We start from the raw sequence: 11816 nt of genomic DNA on the forward strand, positions 1-11816 counted from the left end.
TAATCATTAGTTACTCCATTAAAATATGTAGTAGAGAGATTCTAGGTTTCATTTTGCTTGAAATTTTTAATGGGAACACTTTAATGCACTTGAGTAGTTGTGTGAGGACAATGAGACCTCGTGCTCCTTAAAATAAATTATGAAGAAAAGGACCCTAACCTTGACCAAATATACACTTTTTAAAAAAATTGAATGTGTAAATTATTAAATAGTTAAATTATATATTATCAAAAGATAAGAGTAAAATTACCGATAAGAAAAAAAAAAAGACAAAGGGTAAAATCTTATTAAAGGGCTTCCAAAAAATAAACAATGTATGTTTTTGAGATTTTTAGGATTATTGAGAATGGGTGGTCTTATTAATTTTTACTATTCTTTATGTTTAATTCAACGTAGTAAATAAATATAATTCAAATTTTATAGTTGGTAGAATTTTATTTTTTTAAATGTATAATTTACTAACATAAAAATTTGACTAAGTTGGTGGAGCGATTTCTAGCCCCTCAAAAATTGTGCTCGCTTAAATTTTGAACTAAAAAATGAAGGACAATCTATATGCACCTAATAATGACTTAATCAAACATTAATTAAATATAAGTCATTTGGATTAATTAAAAATTAAAATTGATCAACTATGTCATCAAATTAACCATTTGATTATATAGTTCTAATTAATTAAATTCAACCCCTTTCACAAATCATATTGTATGTGGTAAAAATCAGACATGTGTGACAAGCCAAAAACATGTAAGATAAGGCAAATAAAATGTCTAACCTAAACTAGACATTTTCCAAAAATAAGCATGCAACTCACAAGAAATCTTCACCACAAACTGTGACTAAAACAAGGGCAGTCAATAAACCTTGTTTGATTTGCGCTTAGATATTTTGTGGGAGTGCTCTCCTAACATAATGATTTGAAAGCAATATACAATCTAATGTGCAAAACTATAAAAATGCAAAAGTGTGTAATGTCCCCATCTTTTAGCAACTAAGTGGAGTTCTTAGCCTTCACGTTCTCCAAAGGTTGAATGGAGCACAAGAGGAAATTAAATTAATTTCTTATAAAGTCATTAAATAAATTAAAAATTAAAAGGTGATTTTATATTTAATTAATTTAATTAATTATTGTATTACAAGGGAGAAGCTTCTAGAGTGTGTATTAATTATTGGAAAGGGAGAAGCCTCTAGTAATTTAATTTTCTAGAAGCACAATTAATTATTGTATTGCAAGGGAGGAGTTTCTAGAGAATGCATTAATTATTGGAAGGGGGAAGCTTCTAGTACTTGCAATTAATTAATATTTGATTTCCTTCTAGAAGGGTGTAGAGAAAGTATAAATAGAGGTGGGAGCTTCATTGTTTAGCATCGGATGATAGTGAATTACATTTGATAAAAGCTTGGAGGTGTGAGTTAGAGATTTGGTTTTGGCATTAGAGGACATTCATCCTCTCTTGTAACATTCTAGATGTCATTCCCTTGGGGTTTCATTCATTGCTATGTATTTGATTTTATCATTTTGAGAACTAATATTATTTCAATAGTGGTTCAATCTTCAAATTGCATAAATTCATTCTTGCTCAGTGTTATGTGGATTAAAACCTATGAAAAGACATTAAAATCACTTTTAGCAATTGGTTTAGTTCTTGGGCATTTCTAGGGTGCCCATTACAGTGGTATCAGAGTTATAAGTCCTGCCATCCTATGGAGGTCTTATTGAGAATTTGGAATAGCCAGATAGAGAGAAAAATGTTTGACAAAATGTATATCAGTCCAGATCAAGAAAATATAATGTTCAGGTTACTGGATACATTAGAGGAGCAAAATAGGCGAATGGATATGATGCAACATGAGCAGAATAGGTGAATGGATATGATGTTGCAGCTTATGGCTAGATAGATGGGCATCAATATTGATGATTTGTATGTTGCTCCAATGCAGGAGGTAGTTGAATCCTCAGGTGGGATCAAGACACATATAGAGCCACCCAGCTATGATGTTGGTGTTTCAACGGAGTCAATCAATGTGGGTTTACGCTCTAGCATAATTGATTCACAATCTGGCATTGAGTCATATGTGTAGAGTCAGGAGTCCACATATGAAGCTTTGTCAATAGATGACGATGCAACAATAGTGGGATTAGGAGAATGTGAGGATATTATCATATCAGCAGCCACTTTTGTGTCAGTTGAACCATCCAATGAGGAGTTTAGTAGTATGCATGCAGTGGTTGATGTGTGTTCTAATGATGGCACGCATGTTGATTATGAGATTTCATCAACTCCAAATTCGGTTAAGTTTTCTATTGCAACTATTAGTGTTGTTCCTATATCCATATATTTTGATACGGCTACACCTATTGTTGATACAATTAGCATGAGTGCATATGGTTCGCCTGTAGCTACATCTTTTTTAATGCATGTTGGTGATGACCAGGATTCTAGTTCAATATATATTATGTGGGTGGATACAGGGAAGAAGAGATTTCTTAGATCTTCTACAAAGTTTCCTTTTGGTGTCATTATGACTTCTACATCATCCACACAAGTTTTGGGTGCTATGTTATAGGACATGTGGTTGGTCTTGATGATGTTGATTTGCAATTGGTTTAATTTCCACAAGGATGTCACATACTACTTCATTTGGGATCCAAGTGGAGGTTGGAGTTCATTGTGTTGTTGGATTGCTTGAGGACAAGCAATTTCAAGGAGGGTGGATTGTAATGTCCTCATCTTTTAGCAACTAAGTGGAGTTCTTAGCCTTCACGTTCTCCAAAGGCCAAGTGGAGCATAAGAAGAAATTAAAATAATTTCTTATAAAGTCATTAATTAAATTAAAAATTAAAAGGTGACTCTATATTTAATTAATTATTGTATTACAAGGGAGAAGCTTCTAGAGTGTGTATTAATTATTGGAAAGGGGGAAGCCTCTAGTAATTTAATTTTCTAGAAGCAGAATTAATTATTATATTGCAAGGGAGGAGTTTCTAGAGAGTGCATTAATTATTGGAAGGGGGAAGCTTCTAGTACTTGCAATTAATTAATATTTGATTTCCTTCTAGAAGGGTGTGGGGAAAGTATAAATAGAGGTCGGAGCTTCATTGTTTAGCATCAGATAATTGTGAATTGCATTTGATAAAAGCTTGGAGGTGTGAGTTAGAGATTTGATCTTGGCATTAGAGGACATTCATCCTCTTTTGTAATATTCTAGACTTCATTCCCTTGGGGTTTGGCCTTTGGAATACATTGTTATGTATTTGATTTTATCATTTTGAGAACTAATATTATTTCAGCAGCGGTTCAATCTTCAATTTGCATAAATTCCTTCTTGCTCATGTTATGTGGATTAAAACCTATGCAAAGACATTAAAATCACTTTCAACAATTGGTTTAGTTCTTGGGCATTTCTAGGGTGCCCATTACAAAGTGAGGGATTTTAGTATTAGAAATAGGGAATATTGAGGGGCGGGGGCGGGGGGGGGGGGGGGGGGGGTCAATCAGTATTCTACAAACTTTTGTTATCAAGTAGATATTATTTATTATTTTGAACCATGCATAAGAAAGTAAACAAGTAATGTTGAACAGTAAGAGTAACCATGCATAGAGAGAACTCATAACACCATATTTTGTTAACTAGGGAAACCTTGGCCAAGGGAAAACCCCAATGAAAATGATGCCAACAAAGATGTACCAGTATATATATTCCTTATTAGAGGATGAACTCTGTTAGGAGTCTATAATTGCATTCAATGCATAAGAGCCTATGTTAGGAGACTTTGAACCCCTGTTAAGAGATTCCAACCCTGTTAGGAGTTGTGGTATAATGGATGCAAGAAGAGCTCATAGCCCAAACATGCACTTTCAACTACAAGAAGAGCTCACTACCCAAACAAGTAATATATCCTCTAAGTTCCTCGAGTACAGAAGTATAGATGTTGTATTGTCTTTCAGCTAATCTATGACCTCAGCTCAATCTTGGATCATAAAATTAGGTTATCAAAAACTCGCTTCTACATATGATACAAAACTTTGTATTTAACTTTCGCACATTACATCACAAAAATTTTGCAAGATGCCTTTGCATAAATACCATGCCTTTTTAGAAATTGCTGCTAGGTCAGTTAGGACCAAAATAAACTTTCCAACTTAGAGTAAACATCTAAGATGTCATCCCTATATATTGTACAAGGCGTCAACTACTAATTTTCCTATTGGACAACTTATTGTAGCCCTAATTTTGTAAGCAGCAAAAGCTTGTATAAAAAAGGCTTAGGGTTAGGGATTTCATAATGTAATGGTGATATTGTAGCTTCTTGTGGTTGTAGTGCCTCTCATGTTTGTAGTCTTTACCTTGTTGTTTATTTTGATTCAAGAGATACTTAATACTCTTATTTTGTACCTTATGATGACCCGAGGGTCAGATGTTATACTTTGATTTGGTACCATAGATGCTTTACTACTATACTATTCAGTTTATCATATTTGCATGTTGATGCTATTTTGAGATGACATTATGTAGATCTATGATGATATCTGGTGATATGATTTATTGGACATATATGTTGATTATGTTATGAGATGAATTTTATGCCATGGTTATTTACTTCATTCTTGTGTCTTTATGCTTTTTGTGAGTGTGAGTGATGTAAATGGATTAAATAGGTATTTTAATACATGTTGCTTCGGCTATGATATTATATGCAATTGCACTTGATCATGTATTTTAGTGTGTAGGAATTATATCCCTGGCAGTGGCCTATAAAGTTAGTAATTAAGCCATTCATATATTACCAATGTCGTCCCTGTATGGTCGACATATCCTTATTTAGTTGTTTTAAACTAAAACCTTTTGGTGATTAGTAAATTCGAACTCATTTGCATTATGTGATTAGACCTATGAACGTGTCAGTGCATTTAGAGGCTCGCATTGTCGTGAAAGTGTTAAGTGATTTTCTATGATTTTGATTTTATTGGCTTTAAATCTTTTCGGATTTAATTTCTGGCAACTTTTCCTTAAGTGAATTTTTGTTATGGATAATAACCTATTTTTGTTTGGGTCTATTCGGAGTTTAGCTACTCCAATTGGCTATTTTCCATTGTCGACTATTCACTCAAAAAATGAATAAGTATTGGAAAAGTGAATTCATTATTCACTTCTCACTTTTTAGAAATAGAAATTGGATAGCTAATTTGGAAATCCTCTTCTGAAGGATTAGTTTTCTGTTCATTATGGGAGTTGTAAACATGGGATCTTCACAAGGTTGGTCTCGTTGAATTTAGCTCGGGTAGGCCGTGCTTTGTTGTGATTTTTGGCAGATTTGGCGAGTGATTTATTTTATTCTATGGGTTTCAATTTCAGCCCCTTTTGTTGTCAAGTAGGGCTTTCTCGTTTTATTGCTTTCACTCTATTTCAGCTTCCATTTCTTGTAGCAGTATGTTAGGAGGTTAAGAACTAGTCTTCCCCTCTATTTCTGTTTGTTGGTTCTGCCCGGTTGGTCGAGTATGAACATTTTCCCTACTTTTGGAATGAGGGTTTGGAAATTTGAGCCGTTATGCAGGCCGTTTTTGCATACAGTGTTTGATTTCATTTATTTTTGGATTTTCAAGGTTTTTACACCCAAAGGCCAAATGGGTTTTAATTTTGAAAAAATTTCAAAATTTGAAGTTTTTACTTTGTTTTACGTGCTGCCCTATTTTCTCAGGTTTTCTTGGCACAATGTGGGTCGTGGACCTAGATGATCCGTTTAGATATCTGTCAGACCACTTTTTCACTTTATGTTGCATTAGGATGCATGTTACGTCCGTCCTCCTGAGTTTATTTTTGGTTAATTGACTTTTTGTTTGTGTTCTCATCCAGTCCTTGTGCTTTGATTTTTGTGATGGTGGTGTGCCACACACGAGTACATTTATCAGGTGACCTTTGAGGCCCAATCTTCCATGTATTTCCATAAGTTATGATCATTGGGGTTGGGTTGAGAGTTTGCATGCCTACGGGCACTCATCGTTGGATGAGCATGGGTAGGGTAGGTAGCATATGGAGGGGCTTCTATATCACAGCCTGGTGACTATTTCCCAGTTGACAGAGAAAGTTTTATATAAGTGATAACTAAATTAAAATAATATGAGATAATTAAAAATAGGACTGTGCGCCTTCCATTGGGAAGTTGATGTTGCCTGGATTGTGCACCTTAGATTGGGAAGTTGATGCTGCCAATACTAGCTTGGGCTTGTCAATGCCAAGCAACTCTCCATGATGCCAGCCCCTACAAAATAGCCCATTGAGGTGTCTGACCAGGATCTGTAGTATATATATTGTCTATATCTTGGATTTAGTCATCATACTACTTGACATGTGTGTTAGCCATGGATGTTATTTTTATGTGTTTGTGGTTGGATCATTATCTCCATCAGCATGGTGGGTGTGCATCTATGGGTGCCACGTGGTTAGGAGGCATAGCCACCTACACCACTACTAAGGATCGGTGTACAAAGACGATCTTGTATCCTAGTGCGACTATTGCTAGATGTGTTCACTTGGTACTTCAATTTATGAAGTATGCTTTCTTGTGATTTATGCTTTCATTGGAATGTTGTTTATCATGTTTAGATGATGTTAGTTTTAATGCATTCCTTATTACGATGATTAGCATTTGGTAGGTGATGTTATCTACTTTGTAGGATTATCTTATGTGTTACTACTAGCATGTTAGATTTCCTTATGCTTATGTTGTAGCAAATTTTATTAGTGACGTCCATATTACTACAATACCGATGATTTGATCGATGGCTTGGGATGTTACGTGCGGGGGATGGCTAGGGCCCATGATGGTCTTATGATGCCATTGACAGTTGGGAGGAACCATGTACTTAGTTTGGTTATTTTGTACATTGCAATGTTATTTTAGTTATTGTGATGTTGCTTTCGTACACTATGATGTTTACTTCTGTATTTTTTCCTTCACTACTTGTTAGATGGTTAGATGTAGATTACGTCTTCCAGTAGTGTGTTCGAGTGCTCATGCCTCGAATTGTGGATTCGATACTCCCTAGTGTGGAGGTTCTAAACTCAATTTTAGTCTATTATTTGTTCTTAGTGGTTTTCTTGCTTTTCCTAGGCAATAATGTATTAGCATGGTACAATACAATAATGTATTGCATGCCCTTTGAGATTGTATCATGTGTTCCCTAATTGTATCACACACCTCTTAGAGAATTTTTGTACGATACTTTCAAGTATCGCATCCCCTTGTAGAAACTGTCATATGATACCCTGAAAGTATCGCACGCCCTTAAGAGAAGTATCACCCAGTCCCTGAAAGTGTCACCCTTCTTTAGAAGTATCGTGCGATACTGGAAAGTATTGCCCAGTGCTGTATTAAAGTATCACTTGGGTTTTGTAAAAACTTGTGCGGGCGGGCAACGAGCACTTTTCGGTTTGATCCAAACTTTTTGGTAATCATTTGGGGTACCCTTTTAGGTGTTATTCAATCCTTTGGTGTCACATTTTAAATTTAGAATGTGTTTGATTCGAATTCAGTTGCATGTGTCTTTCATTTTTGGTCTTTTTGGTCAGTAGTGGCGTTTGGAGATTCGTTGGTTGTTGGGATGGTGGTTCAGTCTTCTATTGTGATCTTTGTGATCTGTGTATGTTGTTGACACGTGCACTTACACTTGTTTAAATAAATAAAAAATTGGCTTGTATTTCATCCTTGTTCGAAGGATCTCTAGGCGGGGCATTACATTGACGGTATTGAGCTGTAAGGGATTGTGGATTGTAATCACTAATTATAACAATATTGGACTTGCTGTTGGTGGACGTAGCCTAAGGATTGGGTGAACCACATTAAATCTTGGTGTCTCGTGTTCTTTTTTATGCAATCTACTATTTTCTAGTATTGGTTAAATTTACATGTAACTATTATTTTTGTCTAAGGTTAATCCTCAGACTGTCATGATTTTTTTTTAACCTGACTGTCGTCATTTTTTTTTAAAGCGAGACCATCATCATTTTTTTTAATGATCCTCTGCAAGAAGGTCTCATGGTTTAGTGGGAGCGATGGTAGATGAGGGTAAGCTGAAGGTTGACAATTTTAATGGGAAGACCTTTTAGTTATGGAAGATGCAAATGGAGGACTATCTTTATCAGAAGGATTGATGGAAGTTGTTGGAAGGAAAAACCAAAAATCAGGGAACTATGACAAATGAGGACTGGGATATTTTAGATAGAAAGGCACTTGGAAGCATTTGATTATGTTTGGCACCATTGGTGACATTTAACATTACAAAAGAAAAGATGACAAAAGAGTTGATGCAAACTCTAACGAAACTGTACAAAAAACCCTCTGCTTCAAACAAGGCATTTCTCATGAAGCATTTATTTAATATGAAGATGATAGTGTAGTGCCTGCCCCTAGATTGCATTTCTGTATCATTGTCAAATTCTTTTAGGCTGATTTTATGCTTTGATTAGTTTTAGAGATACTAGATTTGTAATATTATGATATTATTTCATGATTTTGATTACAAATGTATCAATTATAATTGCTTAGTTGATTTCATTCATGTGTTGTTAATGATATTTTGATGATCCTAGTTAGTAAATGTGGTTTCTTTCATAAAAATGTTAACATGATGTCTTTAATGATGATTATGTTGTATTGATAGAGATGCATTATTATATGTACGCATTTGATGTTAGACTTGTGATTTTTACGATACTTATCCCATACTTGCATGTGTATGGTGTGCATGTTTATTTTATCTTTCTATCTAACGTGTTTGATGTGGTTAAGGGAGGGAGTCGTAGTCGCTTGCTAGTCGAGATCTACATGATGAACCACTCCCTACCATTGTCTGTTTAGTTTAGATATATTATATACATGTACATGCTCGTCTTTTATGCAGGATGCAAGTACCGGGCATCGACTTCCCTGAATTGCCAGGATGAGCGTGCCCTATTACATATACTCAAATGGTGAGAATGGGAAGATAATGATCAGGTCCAATCCTAGCCATAGCCTATAATACTTGTCTTACAAGGAGGACTCGTCTATCCTTTTTAAACCCGTGAGTATTTTGTGCGTATGTTGTTTTGTGAGTCTTTGATGAATTTCTATTAATTAAGTCTAATTAAAAGATTAAATTAATGATTTAATTTAATAGAAACTATTATGACATTTTGAATATTCAATTATATTTAATTAATTGAGAAATTAATTAAATATAAAGAATTGAATTTGAAGATAAAAGTTTTAAGAATAAATTTAGAACATGATAATATTTATTTAATTTAATAATAATATATTTAGAGTTCATTTTTAAATAAATGCTAAATATTATTGTTATATAAGTTAATAAATATTTATCAAATTAAAATGTTCAAAAATAAATTAAGAAGTGAAAAGATATTTAAATTATGAATATGTTTTAAGTTTGCATGAATGAGTTTAAAATATAGAAATTAATTTAAAAGATAAAAACATGTGAATTTGAATAGAGATATTTTAATAATGTGCGCATGAGATTAAAGTTATAAATTAATTTAAAGTGAAGTCAAGTGGAAAGTTAAATAAAGTAATTTAATGATTCACTTAGCGTGCATGAAAGGAATAATAAAATAATATCTTAATTAAAAAGAAAATTAATTGTGCATGAAAGAATTAATTAAATTAAATAATTGTAATTTTAGAGTTGTGGAGACAGAAACCCTAAAAGGTAATTAGATTCTATATTAGAGGGTTTTCAGGTCATTATTGAGGACACAGGTTTTCAGGGCACACACAGGTTTATGGAGAGCAACTCGAAGGGTTTGGAAAGAAAAGAATTTTACGTGGCTTGAAAGATTTTGCTTGCGGTAGGAATTTGCATTTAGTTGTCAGAGGTTAGCATCAGATCCAGGTAGGATCTTGTGATTTAATTGTATAGTAGTTTTCGCTTTTCAAACTTCTGTCTGCTCCGTGTGTTTTGCATGTGTTGTTTTCTTGGTATGCAAATGTTTGTTCTTGATTGAGAAATATCTGTACATGGACTTAGATGGATACATCGCTGAGTTTACTTTAGAGGGTTGTATTTTAATAAGAATAAGATTTAATAAGAAATCCAACAAATACAATAATCTATTGGATTTTGAAATCGGGTTTGAGATTTAGAAGATAAATGTTGTCCTTTTTCTAATAGACTTTAAGAATGATATTAATCTGAGAAAGGTTTTGAAATAAAAAGATAATTTTGAATTATAAATTCGAATAATTAAACTTAGTTTTCCTATCAGATTAATAATGTGATATATATATATATATATATATATATATATATATATATATATATATATATATATATATATATATATATATATATAATTGTGGAGTTTGTTTAAAATAAATATAATAAATTTTAATAAAATAAAGTAAAAGGAAAAAAAATGAATATTTATTTATTTAAAATATTATTACAGAAATTTTAAATAAAATGGAAACTAGATTTATATATAATTGGAAATATAATTAGAAGTTTATTTTAAATAAAATAAATCTGAATTTATTAATAATTGCAAACAAATTTTAAAAGTTTTATTTTAATAAATAAATAAATAATAATATTAAATGGGGTTGGGATATACACCCCCCCGTACCTGCAGATGGCATTGATTGTCGCGGCAGCCGGTACCGCTGCTGCGCGCAGCAAGGTACCCTGTTGTCGCAGATACCAGGCCGGCGAGCCTTTAAACACGCCAAAATATATGTTATATTTTGTGTTTAATAAATTTTAATACGTTTTAAAATTTATTTAATTTAAATTGTAATAAATTTACATTATAATTTAATAACATTTTGTATTATTAAATTATATAATTATTTATTAATAATTTTACTATTAATTCATAAAAATGTTTTGTAATTAAATAAATTTAAATAACTTTATTAATTATTAATTAATCTAATTAAATTTGATTTAATTAGGCTCTATTAACGATAAGAGTTAATTAATGAAATTATTAATTTATCATATTTAATAATATTGATTTTATTAAAATTATGGTTATTTTATTTAAAATCAATGAACTGTTATTTTCTTTTAATAACCTAAATGGAATAAAACGATTATTTCTAGATTATTCTACTAGGAAATGACTTTTATTATGATGGTAATTTTACATATTTAAGTCGAATAAATGAATGAGTTATTGGGTGGAATAAACCAAAAATCTCCTACACTTGAAACTTACATTGAACACAAAACTGAAACTTTACTTTTGACTTTATTATGTCTTTTCAAATCAAACCCAAACTATGAAATTGTACTGTTTTCTATGTATTGTCTTTACTTGTGGATTTTGGGTTGACCTAGTTTGACCAGTCTAGGATGTACACCAGAGGCTTTGTCAGATTTCTTTTATACCATTTATGTGGCTAGATGTCATGATGTGTTTTGTGATTTATATTGGAGATTATATTTAGGAGGTTTATCTTGTGGAGCTTTTATGTGTTCTTGGATGGCAGAACCATCTTGTTATCAGGTTGCCTGTTAAGGAACCGAGTTTGATCTTTATGGGTGTTGTGGTATGGGACACAACTATGTTTTTATGTGCTTAGGAGAGGTTTTTTAGGTACATGACTTGGGAGTGGCTTGCATAGGGGTCCGGGACCCAAAGTGGTCAGTGCCAGGGTAACCTAATGCAAGTTATGTAATAAGTGATAATCTAGTAATTAAAACTTTTGGGGGGAAAACACACTAAAAAGATAAGTTAGAGATTTTTGATCTACCCATGCCTTGAGTGCTTGTATAGACTAAGGATGGGAATGAGATGAGTGCCTCGTC

This window comes from Cupressus sempervirens, chromosome 11 (assembly GCF_028749045.1).
Source record: "Cupressus sempervirens isolate cs-2001-9-10 chromosome 11, ASM2874904v1, whole genome shotgun sequence".
Classification (NCBI taxonomy): domain Eukaryota; kingdom Viridiplantae; phylum Streptophyta; class Pinopsida; order Cupressales; family Cupressaceae; genus Cupressus; species Cupressus sempervirens.